Raw genomic sequence first — 15970 nt, forward strand, 5'->3', positions numbered from 1 at the left:
CTATGAACACAGAGCATTCTTTGGTGACATTCAGTAGTATATTATTAGGTTTGAACGTTGAAACAAATGTTTAAACTTTTAACAGAAATATCTACCCTCATATTTCAGATCAAACTTTAGGGTTAAGACCCAGACAGAGCTCTATAACACACTCTTCCTTGTCTTGGGTACTTTTTGCATCTCTGATCACAGTACACCACAGCTTAAGAACCAGCCTCCTCTCTAGTCACAGCCTGTAGAAGAGGGAAGTGTCACAGAAACGGAAACAAGAACAAGCGAGTTGTGGAGGCTGCAGGGAGGCTGTGCACAAATGCTGTATCATGCCTTTTCAGTTCTAAGCGTGCTTCAAAACGAGTGGATTAAACAGCAGGATTAACAGCCCCAGAAGACATTAGACTCAGAAGGAAGTACTCCTGCAGGCAAATTAAAATGTTTACTGTAAAATTTGTTTGCACATTTGAGGATCAAAATGACCTCAAGGTCAACCCTAATTAATAGCTTAGATTTGCCCTTAAAGTCTATTAACTTTAGACGTTTATCGTTAACAAATGAAGCTACCCAGTTAGGTGTATTTCAACATATTTTATTGTATTTACCTTTAGAATATTTTAAAACAGTGACACATCTTTATTTCAGACGCAGTGAAAAATGAACGCTATCTGCCAACCCTCCCCTTCCTCTCCCCCTCACAACCCCAATCTCCTCATAGTATGTGAGCAATGGCTTTGGGGATAGATTTGTGAACTAATGACTTGTTTGTTTAAAAGGCTTTGATTTTCAATACCATGTTACTAATAAGGGCATTTTTATTTCTACAGTACTTTCAATTTAAAATGTTTGAATAATGAGCTACTCACCCTAGCAAACTACCAATGGGCAGACAAGTAGAAAGAACCAAGAACTAAATTACTACATATGATTTTTCTCAGTTATCCACACTAGTAATTATCCACCAATTCTACGTCAAGCAATTGAAACCTCAAATGATAGCAAGTAGCTGAGAGTGGGGAAAAAATAACAAAAAACAACAGGTCTCATAACAATTGCTTCTCAAGCAAAGACATACAAACCATCATGAACCAATTAAGTATTTCAGCAATATTTTTAATTTAATTGACATTTTACCTTTTCAATTAATTTGAGTGTGTACTGCCCAAATCACATGGCTATTTTTGTATTCTTGTGTATCTACAAGCACACCAACTGATATTTTAATTCCTTGACCAAAAGGCATCTAATATTTCTATGTCTGTATTATTTAATGGCATGTTAAACCTTATAAACTTAGTATACTGTAGTTGACCACCTACATTAGCAGCCCTAAATCTAGATGAGTACGTATTTAAATACTTATCTTGTAGTCTGAATTAATAAAATAGGTGGTATCCGAATTTGGAAAAAAAAAATTGGAAACAGCCTTAAAATACTGTCTGTATTATGAAGATTTCAAGGTGACAGCTATGCAATCTAAAAAGTAATCTGAACTAATTATTTTACAACTACTTAATAGAATAAGACAAACAATGGTGACTGTCTTTCACTATTTCAGATTGAACATTAAAAGACCTAACTCCTTTTCTTCGAATTAAGATAGTAAACTCACCACCTCTAAAGGTCTGTTATATAAAATAGAACACGAGTTCATACAAATGCAAGAAAAGTAATTTTTGCTGGTCATTTCCCATGACACATCAAAAGGGCAATATAAATTGTGTTGTTTTAATCCACAAGAGCCTGATAACCAAGTTGTACCAAGAATGACCTCAAAATTAAGAATGCCAATAGGTTTTTATCTTAAGAAAATGAACAGTTAGATGGACATTTTTCAAGATGTCAGCAGATGGAACAGACAGCGTGGGAACACTGACTTTGTCACCGTCTGCTGTATGTCTGACCTGCAAAGAGAAGACCGTCATTCCAGCATGCCTCAGAAACATGGTATTTGCTTTTATAAAACTCTCCATTTTAAGGAAGGAAGTTCAACTGTAGAAACTGCTCCGAGGCCTGGGAATGCTAAACAGAGCTTCTGTGTGTGCTTCAGGACTAAGCTGTTATCACACTTAGGATAATTCAAGAAAATTAGAACCTTATGAGCAGGACTGAATAATATTTTTGTTTCACTTCTGCAATTGTTGGTCTTTCTGAGTATTTCTTAAGGCTGTGCTGTATCTGAGAACTGTGACCCTTCTCCTGACCTAGCAACATACCATTACCTTAAATAACAGAATAATAAATCCCGCAATCAGCACCATATAGAGGGGCCCCTGTTTTTGGTACTATGAATTTGTTCACCACATTACAGAGTATTTTAACAAAAACAAGTTTGCATTTGCAGCAGCATATGTTTTCAGCTGTGATACTGCTGATCAACTCTAGCACTGACCAAAGAGGATATGTTAATGTTTTGCTCAATTATACTAAAGGCAATAGCACTTCTGTCAGCTGCTTTTTTTCCTCATGTTTTTTAAAAAGGATTGACTCCTAATTGAACTTGATACTGAAAGGTGAGCCTTTTCAGTAGCTTCACTTTTGACAGAATTAATGGCTATTAAAAAAAAGTATAAGGAGGTAATGGAAGAACCTATTTTATAAAAGAACACAAACAAGAAGGAGAATAAAATTTTTATGCCTTTTTTTTTTAAAAAAAAAACCAAAATACACCTCCTTACATTACAGGAGGTGGAGGCTTATTTTTAAAAGGCCCAGACTCCTCTTACATGTGCCATAGCATTACCTCAAAATGGAGACAGCCGTTAGAATTTCCCCCTAGTAAGTATCACTGCTGACAATTTCACTACCCTGTTTGTCACTCAAACCATTTATAACCTGTGCATCACTATGCATCTTCTCTGTGTCCTCTTATCAAACTATGTTTAAACCTTACACTACTTCTCATAGCACCTCTTAAAAAGCATGATTTCCTCTACTATACAGATAAATGCACTCATCTTAATATCTAATCCCTTCAGAGAGCTGCAAAGATCATCCGTGCCGGCTATCCCCTCTGACCAGCTCGCCTCTCTCCACACCCCTCTTCTAGCCCCTTCTCAGTCATTTCAAGCAGAAGCTGCTTCTCTACATTTTCAAGGCCCTGCAAAGCGTTACAGCACTGAACATACCATCCTTCACTCAGTACATTCAGATTTACAACAGCCTCTGGGCACAAAGCAGTCAACAAAAATACCTTTTTTTTTTCCACTAACCCATGATATCATCCAATGTCCAGTTACTAGAATTTTCTATGGATATTAGCAAATCTACTTTAAATCTTCCTTCAGACTATCTTTCACCATAGTGTCTAAAAAAGTCATCAGCAAGGCAGTGTGATTTCCCGAGGCTATTCTCCAGCCTAATGACTGGCAATCCTCTCCCGGATCAATACTCATCTCTCGTAATTCGTTTTATACACAAAATCTGAGGCTTTTTTGAGCCGGGACTATCTTCTTGTTCTATGGTACACAGCAACAAATATAGTCATGTTTGGCTCACCATGGTTTCAAAACCAAACCGACAACAAAAATAAGCACATAGAACATTCCCTACAACCGAAGGCACACACCATAAGGCAATGGAGCTGCAGTAAGGAAAATTAAAGTAATTCAAGTAATGTTGTTAAGTTTTTGGACACAACTTATATTAGACTATAAAGAAACTCTTTTTGAAGAGTAAAATGGACAGAGAATACCAATGTTTAACTGTCTTATATAGAGAGCACCAGGAAAAACCACTTCTGATGCATACGTCAGGAGCTACTTACCTGCAAGAAGAACAGAAAAGTAATCTCTTGTTTTTCAGCAGGGTGTATTGCCCTGGATATCTTTTGCTATATCTGCTTATTACCTAAGATATACTCAATAGCATACATCAGCAGGGAGCTACACTTTAAAAAACATCAGCTGCCAAAAACAGCTAGAGAGGAGAGAAAAATAGTTTTTGCCCTTTGCTTTTGTATGCCAGATAATGACAGCCTGAATGTAAGACAAAAATCGGGTTATTTTGTATAATACTACTACAATATTTCCAGTGGATTGTACATTTTTGTCTGGTGTTGTAAAAACCTTCAAAAACACTAAGATGGAAACCTCTTAAATAATTAATAAAAGGTTGCAAGTCGCACGTAAGTCTAACTTGTTTTTCTTTGGAGGTGACTTGGGGCTGAGGAGGCAGCCTTTGTTGATCCCCCTAGAGAGGAATGTAGACTAGGATTTGGTATGTTTTCAAGCTATTGGATGAATTTTAATTAGATTTTAATTAAAAATCATAATTAATGGTGATTCTGACACCTTTCCCAGATTTTTATTTTTAGTTGCAATAAATAGTCATATTAAGACATGGCAGTAGCTTCAATGTTCAGCTGTGAGGAGACCCAGACTAATACTCTGACAGTTAGATGTTTGATCCTTTTAATTGCATTTTTTAAAATCTACTTAAATCTTCAAATTAAGTAACCTGTGTCATAATGTCTATGAAATCACTCCATAAATTAAAGAAAAAAAATATGTGAGAGTAAGCATCGTATTATACAACTTGTTTTAATAATACTAAAAGCTCAGTAAAACTACAAAAAAGTACCAAATATTATTTCCATTTCTTAAGAAAACCCTCAAGGAATAAATCAACACAAACAACTAAATAATGCCAAACCTGCATCCTGATTGTTTTGCAGGGCATGGCAGAAGCAGTTATGCATACATCTGGACAAGCCTGTCGTCTGTCACATTCTCAGTTTCATCACAGCCTGGGCCAATGCCAGAACGATGGAAGCAGCCGCACCACCAGGCAGATGGGGCACATGTTGTAGAAAGACAACCTTCCCTGGTCAGTGTTAGCAGGCAAGCTGAAGCCCTCATAATTTGATCCTAAGTAAAATCTAATTCAGATTTAAGGAAAATGTCTACTCTCGAGATTCAAACATTGTAATTAAACCACAAGGTATTACTTTTAAACAGAAATAAAACGGGAGAATACTTTAGGACAAATACTGTGGGTAAAAAGTAATTCATATTTTTAACTCTAAAGAGTGTACCTAATTTCTCTAAATTATACAACTCAGTGTTCAAAGTTCAAACCCTAGAAAGGATAGTTATACACATGAACTATTTCATCCCTAGTCTTTGACGTATAACCAATTAAGATTGAGATGCAGATATAATTGGTTGCTCTTACTTGAATTTGGACCTGAAAGAGCAAAAATATTGCCTTTTAGAAATGAGGTACAATCACAGAGGTACATGAGAAAACTGTATAACAGCTGCTTGGCAATGACTGACTTTACCCAGAGCTAGTTCTTCTCCTTATTAGCTTGGCACAGAATTAAAGAGCTTGGGAATGGGTAGGGGAGTAGAGACGAAGAATGAAACATGCTAAAAAGGAAGTACTGGAGACAGGTTAGCACCATGGACATATAACACAACCGAAAGCTAAATGTATTATTAGGAATATGATTGCTACAATTGAATATAGCAGATTATCGTATTTTTCTCCTTTATTTACCAGAGTTCAGAAAACAGTGACTCTTCATGGAAGTATTTACTGTTGCAAACTAGAATTTCACATAAAGTATTTTCCTAATCACCTCATCCAAACAAACAGCAAATGAAAAAAGCCAGTAATTCCAACCAGGTTAGGATTATGAGTACCAAATGTTAATATATGAAAGAAGAAAAAAAAATGCATAGGCAAATTGCAAGATTCATAGCTTTGAAATATTTTACCACAAATGTTAGCGAGGTTGAAAAAAATGCACTTAAATGTCAGTTTGATAAAAGCCAAAAGAACATTTTCCACATGTGTTTGCATTTAGGCATATTGAAACAAGATGGAAAAAGTAAGAGTCATTCAAATGTAAGGTTAAAACACCAGCTCTTAAGGATCATGATTTAAAGACATTTCTCAAAGTAATTTTTTCTTTCTTTTCTCAGCAAAGAGTCAGGCAAATTTATGCGAGTGTTCTTGAAAAGGCCCCCTTACTCCAGATTATCTGGATATCTTCCTCTTCTACATTATCTCAAAAATGTACATGATTACACTCAGAAGCATCAGCCACCACAAGGCAAGTTTTACTGTTGATATTCTGAAATGCTGCAGGAAAATGAAAAGAAAAACTATACCACTAGGTTATTAAAAGATTACATTTCTGATTCTGCCACTAAACACTACAAATACATACACACATTATATATACACAGAGTACCTTCACAAACCTTAAAATATGTGTATTATATACGATTACCATAGTATAGGTCAAGACGACTAAAATTTCTCTCCCTCTATTAAATTTCTAATCAAAACATTTTAAAAAGTTTCATCTGAGGCTTGGTAATCAGAAATACTATTAGAGAATTTCCATTAGTTCAGTAATTCACTACAAGTTTATGCTTTCCCTGCCACTGTCTTTTTGGAAGAAGATCTTCCAAATGATCAGCCAAGACTCAAAAATTTTGCGGATACATCTAGGGACTTGCACCATGGTATTTGTTGCAAAATGCTGTAGCCAGAAATAGCTCCATGCCCTTATGCATAGCCAATAAGGGTCAAAATACATCGCAGGCAAGGAAAAAATATGTAGCATTTACCTTCTTCATCCTTAGATGCGTCAAAGTATGTTCTGGAGCACTAAGGAACAAGGTCATTTCCTTTGTTATTTCTCAGCAGTATTACAAAAACATTTACACTTGCTCCTGGTGTTCCCAGTATACATTTGGCAGCTTGTATACAAGAATACTACTTCCAAAAAAACTGTGTCATTTTCTGTTTGCTTCTCATAAGTAGTATGGGAAGAATACATGCTTTCTGAGACCCACCAGTAAAATCTTCACGTCCAAATTTCCTTGCTAACTAACCAATGAAAGGACAAGTTGTTTTTCATGTTAGAAAGTAGTATACTACTTAATCCTTTTAAAATAAATAACTTCGTCTGTCCTACAATAAAAATGCAGGAAAACAAGTTAACAATGACTGGTTTTGAAAATAAGACTAGGTTTACAAAATTAAAAGCAAATTAGAGATCATAATCCTCATTACGCAACAATCGTACAAGACTGCAATAGATGCTTCCCACTTGGCACAGTCGAGACCAGGTGTTAACTGTCAATAAACCTTTAGTGAATGCTAATTGAAACTGCTGTTTCACAAGCACCAACTTACTCCAGCTCACATCAAAGTGAAAATTTGTTTAACTTAATAGAATATTTGCCAAGAATATTTTAATATTAAAAGTATTCAGTCATGAAGAGATCTTAGACCTTATCTTTGCTACGATTTAGATTATCTAAAGCCGCAGTGCAAATCATATTAAGCTGCCTGTAAAGAGCTGACAAAAAAAATAGATGTATGCACACTCACACCTGGCGGAGAGAAATATTTTACTATAGTAACTTTACAATTTGCCCTTTTATCTATAAATACATCAAAACAGTAAAACAGTAAAAAATAAGTTAACCAAGTTGCAAAGTTTGGGTTCCAATTCAGAGTTGATAAATATCAGAAAGTTTTGCAGACAGAGCTGTTCCAAAACCAAATTATAAACTGTTTCCATACATCACTCAGATTAAGAAGCATTTTATCCGAGTAATATTCTGTATTACCACAAAGTCCAAAACAACGGTGACAGTTGTTAACCACAATCTAAATCAATTTTTTGATTGGTTTTTTTTGCAATAATATAAATGGTTCTTCTCAATTCAACTACACTGCTAAAACATCTATTTTTCTTCACTCCTTGTGCTATTTTAAATTCTTTTAAATCAGTAACAAGTCGGTAAATTTAAACCAAGAAAACATTAAAAATACATCAGAATATTTAAGTAGACTAAGACGACAGTATAGGTCCGCTCTAAGCTCCTATTAACATGCAGTGAACAAATAATTCTCCTCTTGAACAAATGAGTGCAGAAAACCCTGCTTTGAGCACAAGTAACAGTAAATATCAAGTAAGATTTCTGGTTTAGTTCTCTTTAACCTCCCTGTTTCTCAATGCAGCTCTGTCTTGAACATCCCTTAAGATAGTCACCTACTGATAGTGGGTAACAACATGAATTTCTGTAGCTCAAAAACACAGGCAATATTTATTACCACACACACACACGCATACTCCCAAGTATATTTCCTTTTTTTAAGTTTTTGATAAGTACGTAATCATGTGTCTACATCTTTATTTTCATTAGCTGGCACTGGAAACTACAGAAGGAATCAACTGTTTACTACCAACATCTTAGGATACGGGGGCGGGGGGAGGGGGGGGGGGCGGGGGGGAATATTTAAGAAAGAAGGAACCAGAACTGTTCAGAAGGGATAACATGGAAATACGTTCCTTTCACTTTTGGAAAAGACAAAAACCTGGCTCTCCTACAAGCAGGAGAAATTACGCCAGTGGAATGATGTCCAAGGACTGGATAGATAGAATAGTCTGCTACCTGAGAAGATGCATAAATTGCCTACTAGGGAGACAATTATGGGACAATCTATAGTCAGTGTAGTGTACTTAAACTAGCCATAAACAAATGAGATCAGGATTTGGAAGCAGTCTAGCCACAGCAGCCTGATGTTTAGGGAAGTTCTTTCTGCTAAAACACAGGTAACTTTTCCCATGCACACTTCCATGCTACTGCAGTTAAATTTATTCTAATACTTACACCAGCTTATTTACAGGGTTCTCAAGTGTTTTGACCACAACACTGTTGTCTGCAATGTAGATATATGCCAAATTTCTAAAAACTGAAATATTCATCTTGACCAACCCAGTGGAAGCCCTGTGGGTTATCCAGGAGCAGCACACACTGGTAATATCAAAATCATTAAACTTGATTGGCTGAAAGCATTTTGTGCAGTGATCACAGCAATATGAGAAGGTAGGTTAAAACGGTATAGGTTGAAGGGTAAACAGGTGCTAATAATGCAAAAATACTTATCTGAATGAAGTAAGATAAAATGTTCTCTTATCTCAGTACTCCATTGATAACTGAAAAAAGCAAACTGAAACGGCTAAACAATCAATGGAGAGTAAAAATTAGTAGCTCTAAAAGAACCATCTTCTTGCCAACAAAACAGAACAGCCTCTTCAGACTTGTAATATGCTTTACAAGAGGAAGACATGCAAACAAAAGAAGGTAAGCATATAGACTGTAAGTGGCATTAGAAGTATCAAAGGTGAAAAAAAAGACTTGACATTGGTGCTATTCTTTAAATAATTTCCTTCATAGAATAGGGTTTGGGTTGGTTTTTTTTCCCCGTCTTTCATACAGTTCTCCCCAAATCTTTGCATAGGTTTTTTATAAATTAATCATTTGCACCAGAGAATTCTGGAATTTCAATAATAGAAAAATGAAGCAACCAGATTAACAACTTTGATTAATTATTCTTACATTAAGTTTTTTACTTGAGTGGTCATATTTTTCAGCTGCAAAACAAAGCCTACCATGTTGTATCAGCACAAAACTTTCAAACATTGAGGGAATAGGTCAAAGGAGAGATTATGAATTGCACACAGAAAGAAAAAATAAATGTTTAAAATATACTCTTCAGTAGGGACCAAGACAAAGATGCTTGATAATCCTTAAAAAAAATACACTGACTGTTGATGAATTTGGGGTTCTCTCAAGGATGCAAGCCTTATATAGGGCTTATCTAGTTAGCACTCTTTCCAGAAGATTCCTAGAACTAGATAACTTATTCAGATCTCAGGAAGTGAATGATGTTCTGAATTAGGAAGCACCTATGTATTCTTCTCTATCTGTAAAAGGTGACTGTCTTCAATTAACCTTCTTTCCTGAAAGCGTTTCACTATTATAGCATTACTAGACTCTTCATCAGTCTTCCAGTTTTTGAGATTTTCATATACATCGTAATACAATAATAATAATAGCGAGTACATACTTATTCTTACAGGGAGATGATAAGTCTCCATTTCAACATATTTTCTAGTTGAAGCTTTAGTTACTTGACAGAATCTCTCCTGCAGAGATTAGCCTATTATTATTTGCTTTCAGGGAGGGTCTGTAGCAAGAAGCCCATTTTCTCCAGATGACTCATTAACAAGCACGACAGAATGAAGTGTTCCAGCCTGAAATGCCAACAGCTAAAAATAACTCATCCCACAGCCTATGACAATTCAGTCCATCTCTTTACTCCATAGGCACAATCTCAGAGGGTCACCTTTTGGGGAAAAAAATTAGCATATGCAATGAATGGGAGAGGGGGGGAGGGGGACGGGACACGACAACACCCAAAAAAACACAAGTTACAGAAAAGCTGCAAGGAATAGTACTGCATAAATCATTTCAAAAAGCTATGTTCCAAGCAGCACTAAAAGGCTAATTCCACCGCAGAACAACAATTCATGGACTGAAAGGAAAAATCCAAACATTTGACCCAAATATGGCAACACTGAGAGGCTCCCTCTGATAAACCAGTCATTTTGACTTCCCCTGTCTGTACACACCCTGCCACTACAACACTAACAAGACATGTTTAGTGATACCCTGTATTAGTCTTCATGTTATTATTAAGAAGCTTATGGTCAGCCGTTAAGTTTCACAGAATCACACCAGCTCTTTTGCTGAACAATATTTCTAAAAAGCAGCATTTCATCACAGGAGTTATGCGTGAAAGAATTTATCTCCCCTCCCAAGAAGGCTGGAATGAAGGAGGAAGAAACTTACCTTCTTACCCTCAGCCCTGCAAAAACTAGGGGAAAAAAAATCATCTGTCTTTATGAAGTATAGAAATACATTATTGACTGGGAAATGTGGGAACTCAGCAACTACAGACCACTGAAGGTTAATTTCTATGTCTGGAAAGCTGCTGGAACAAAACACCAGCGCATAAGCACCTGGTAGTTAACTGTCACACAGTGACCATTAATTAGATATCAATATTTTTCTTTACAAATCAATATGCATTTCCTTCTTCAACAAGATAACTGGCCTAGTATGGAACAGAGGAAAAGTAGACATAATAAATCTCAACTTAAAAAATGCCTGGCATTTTCTCATGTGACATTCTCATAAGCAAACTCAGGAAATATGAAATAAAACTAAGTATTCTTAAATTGTTACACCAGTAACTGACAAGCATCAACTAAAACTATAATTTTCTATATAATCAAATTACATCTCAGGCTTGGTCCAGATGTGATTATCCTGCTCTGTTTTGCGTTCAATATTTATTAGATAATCAGGCACCTAAACTTAGCAAAACCTAAACGGATGAAAAAAAAAATTAAAAAAAAAAATCACTTTGCTCAATGTTCTCAACACAATTAAGAAAAAAAAAATCAAAATCCTTTAAAATGAAAGCTAGTGAGGACTAGCACTGATGAAACAGGAATTTAAGGAACAAGGACCAAACAGGACATAACTGGGATTCGGCAGCAACATCACTGGGGGCAGGTGTCTGAAGGTAACAGAGGATCAGAAACGTAAAAACCAGTCAGCAGTGTAACTCCATTGCAGCAGCTGGGGGCGTTATGGGAGCAAGAGGGCATATATTTTTCTAGAATATAGTAGTAAGGATGACAAATGTTAGATGCAAGGAAAATGTACTTTTTTCTACTCAGTAGTAATGAAGACCCCAACTGTCAAGTCCAATTTCAGCAGCCTACTTTGATATGAAAGGCAGTTTGGAGAATTAATTGGAAGGCAAGTAGAATAAGAGGTATTAAAACATGATGTATAAGAAAAGATTGAAGAAATTGAGTTTAGTCAAGAAAAGAAATGTCTAGAAACAAGATGGACAGTTGAATAATAACTCTTACAAAGAAATCAAGCAACATTTCTTCATATCCCTTGCAGGCAGGCAGGCAATGAGCTTAACTAAGACTTAGACTACACATTACAGAAAGCTAACCATATGTAGGGATACACCCTACATAGAGGAGGGAGAATCTCCTTCACTCACATTTTGAGAGCAGTTAGGCAAACTTTTAGATAGTCCAGCTACGTATGTTTACCTTGGTGCTATACAATGGACTTGAGGCTCATACTAGCTCTCTGTGTCTATAATTAAAAGTACAGAAGAAAACCGAATGACATTTCCTCAGTTTTCTTATCTCTAGATTGAACATTCCTTTAATCTGCTACACATAACAACACAAAAGCTCTCACAGAAGAGAAACCAACATACAAGGAAATTGCAAAGGAGCTCACCACACGCTGAAGTTTTGAAGAAAATGGAAGTCAACAACTCATTTAGATTCAAACGTGATCTTTCACATTAAGGTCACACAAGATACAGAATACCCAGCTGTTCAAGAAATCAGGCAACTGTAATGAAGTTCCACAGAAACCCAAAGCAATCACAACCACTTCTCCAAGTGGTGGAAGCACTTCTTTAACTTTCCCTTTCACAAATAAAGAAAAACATTGGAAAAAATAAAAACCACACCAACCAAAAAACCCAGAACTGTACCCAAATCTCCTGTTGGGGAGAGGGAAAATGGAAAATACATGCAAGAACACAAAAAAAAACCCCACACACACCTTTTTGTAGTATCTGTAGACATTCCAGCATTAAGCATGTTGAGAATGATGTAAGAGCCCACAAAGACTAGAAAAATATCTCAAAGAGCAATTTTGAATAGCTAGACAAGACCAAAATGAGAGAGTTTTCATAGACAAATCTGAATGTCCTTAGGCTGATATGAGAAACCAATTTTGGAAAAAGTGTTTTTTAAGAGGACGTCAAGACTTCACATTCAGCGATGTACGGGTGTGCATGAAGTAAAAATAGTCCTAAAACAACAAAGGTCCCTGACCTAATTGCTATTCCTCATACAGAAGATCGGCAAGGTTGAAAAATCTCAATGTTATGATTGTTCTGTGCTCCTTCTAATAAAAATGGAGAACATCATCATACCAGAGTTAAAATCAACAGTATGAACACCATAAGCAGCTTTGGTCCTCATCACCTTAAAAGGGAAACAGTGAAAGACTGAAACAGGTACAGAGAAGAGCAACAGGCATAATCAAAGTCATGGAAATGCTTTCACATTAATGAAGACAACCAAGACACAGTTTAGAAGAGTCAACTACAGAGAGGGAAAAAAAAAAAAAATAAAAAAAAAAATCGAGATCTATAAATTCATCAGTGGAACAGGCTGTGATTATTCACATCATCTCATAATGCAAGAGATGAAGGGCATAAGTGAACGAAGCTAGTGACAGATTCCAAAGATGGAAAAGATTATACTTCTACAAAACTTACAGTGAAGCTATGGCACTCTTTCCTTAGCAGACTACATATGTCAGAAGCATACTGGATTCAAATTACTGGATAAATTAATGGACAAAAATCCAGCAAAATTTATTTGGTAAGAGAGAAAGAAAAACCCCTCCCCGTCCCCCCAAAACCCCTACCATCTCCATTTCACAAACTGTCTAAACATTGTTTGTTGGAAGCTTGAAGAATATTCAACACAAATACAGAAATTCAGTAATGCTTGCTATATGTCATAGTCCTTCCCTCCAGTCTGAAATACTAGTAATTCAGCCTTTGAACCAACTGGATGGGACCATAGCTATGACATAAGAGCAAGCAGAGGTACATGAGCCATTTCAGCTGTTTTAAGTAGCCTTTGTCACCATGACACACTGTTTTGTTATTGAGAAGACCTGGGCAGAGTATTACATTTATGTCAGTGCGGCTGAACCACTTGCCAAAAGACGTTTGGCCCTTATGCCAAAGGCTGGCCAGTGATGTTCACCACCTTACAGCAATGCTACCCAATTCAAACACATTTCAAGTATATTTTCTGTAGTGTACGTAGTCTTGTGGGATGATCCACAGAGAGCATTACTGAGTGAAGAGCTTAAAGAAAGTGTCTCTACCTGATAGAAGATGGTGGATGACTCCCCTGTAAGTTTGGATATGCCACTCTGTAGGGGAATACGTCTGCAAGAGCTTGACTTTGTTCACAGACAAAGCCTATCTTTTTCTAGCAGTAGCTCCTGACTTAGTCTCACAATATGAAAAATGTCTCAAATTGTGTAAAACTCTTTCCTGCTCCAACTTTTACTCACTAATTATACTGTAAAAATAGTAAAAGTATAAAAAAAGGGCTCCCTCCAAATCCTTTCTGAGATTAGAGTAGACAAAAAAGGAGGTTGAAAACAAACATATTCATCCTGACTCTCTCTAGCCAAGAATGACCAGTGGTAGCGAGAAAATTAAACTTTATACATGAAACATGCCTGAAAGTTTTCTGTTATAGAGCTGTTATTTGTACCAAGACCATATATAAATCAGTAGGAATGGAAATGCATCTGATCAAAGAACAAGTTGAACTAAGGCAACTTGCAATGTTTTCTCTTTTTGTATGCCATGTAATACTTTAAGTACAAAATTTCAACCGAGGTGGATTAAGACCAACAATTAAACCAATTTTATATCTTTTATTGCAATCCCTAAAGATTTAGGCTTGTAAAAAATATGTTCTAAATAGGTTATTATAAAAGTCACAGTGAAATAATAAATTCAAAATTAGAGTTTTCAGTTTTAATAAATAGCTTGATATCATGGTGAACTCTTTAATTTGTTTGATTGAACAGGGTCTTTTCCTAGTGGGTAGGAACAAAGCAGCTTTGAATTACAAACAATGCCCTGCAGTCAGTAAAACTCATGAGGTATTAATTTACAGTTTCATCTGTGATCGGTTAAACTGTATGTGAAATCTTAAACATCTTTTAAAAAAACACCGCAAATAGCTCAATAAGATATTTTTTCAACAGTGCTTTAATAAAAACCATACAAGATTAACTTCTATTGTCAAAACAGAGCCAAATGCAAGTTGTGTTTAAAGCCTGCATTCTAGTAACCAAACAATACTAAGAGATGTTATCCTTCAATAATATCTGAGAAGCTCATACAGAAGTAACAAATTATGGTCTCCAAAACCACTTTACTCTGATTTTTAACTCATACAAGAAGAATAATAAAAACAAAAGTAATAATTAAAAACAAAAAAAGCATCAGGAAAAATGTATACATGTATACATATAAAACATATATAACAAAATAAATAGTTTTTTTTGCTGCAGTGTATATATCTATCTATATATAACAGCAGATGGCAGTTTAACTGGTCTAGAATCAGAGTATTGTCAGCTTATGTCCCTGCTCTCTTCTTCCTCTGGTTTAAAAGTGACTATGTTGTGGCTTTGTGCCATATTCAAAGGCACAACTATATTTGCAGAACTTGCTTTTGGGGGAGACAATTTAGCAGTGATATGTAAATGTGGTCAATTGTGAATACTGGGAACATCTGGAACATTTACACTCCTTTTAAAATATATTTACATTGCTAATATGCGTTTATTTCTAAAAAGTAACCTTTCCTAAACTGTTGAATTAACTTTCCATAATTGTTGAGAACTGCGTCCATTCTACAGAACTTTTTCTTTAATGAAAATTTTTATTAATAGGTTCTCATTCATTATAGAGGGAAATTATAATGTTAAGCTTTAAATAGAAGTCAGTTATGAACAATGTACATGAATATAAAATACTTGAAAACATAAGGAAACTTTTGCAGCAGTTGTCATAATTTAAAAGCAGCTAACATTCTTCACACATTTAGAAATACTTGTTTTGAAAATATAAGACTTCCAGTCATCAGTCACAAAGGCAATTTAAAACTGTAAGAGTTTTCACAAAAGTTTTTTTACTTCCTTATAGAACTAGGGACATAAGTACATACACTTTTTTACTGCATAAACATAGATGGTAGGAAGTTAGCATAGATCATGACTTAACTATTGCCTTTATATCACAAATCTAAACTCCTACTGTGGAAATGACATATCACTTGCTACTTTTCAATGACTTGCAATGAGAGCTATTGGAATGCTATACGGAATATTCTCATGCACAGTGGCACATACCTCAGAGCGCCAGTGTAATTTACGCATGTGTGCATGCTTCTTTTCAAAAAATGAACTCCTGAAACAACTAGTTATATACTGTGAACATAATTATA

The 15970-nt window shown here is 35.6% G+C and overlaps 1 protein-coding gene across 3 annotated transcripts in view; it reads right to left on the reverse strand.

The window, feature by feature from the left end:
- Positions 1-15970, reverse strand: part of ADK (adenosine kinase) — a 302767-nt gene that overhangs the window by 220829 nt on the left and 65968 nt on the right. The window lies entirely within an intron of this gene.

This window comes from Nipponia nippon, unplaced genomic scaffold, assembly GCF_047370975.1.
Source record: "Nipponia nippon isolate SJK-2023a ecotype South Korea unplaced genomic scaffold, ASM4737097v1 scaffold_3, whole genome shotgun sequence".
NCBI classification, from domain to species: domain Eukaryota; kingdom Metazoa; phylum Chordata; class Aves; order Pelecaniformes; family Threskiornithidae; genus Nipponia; species Nipponia nippon.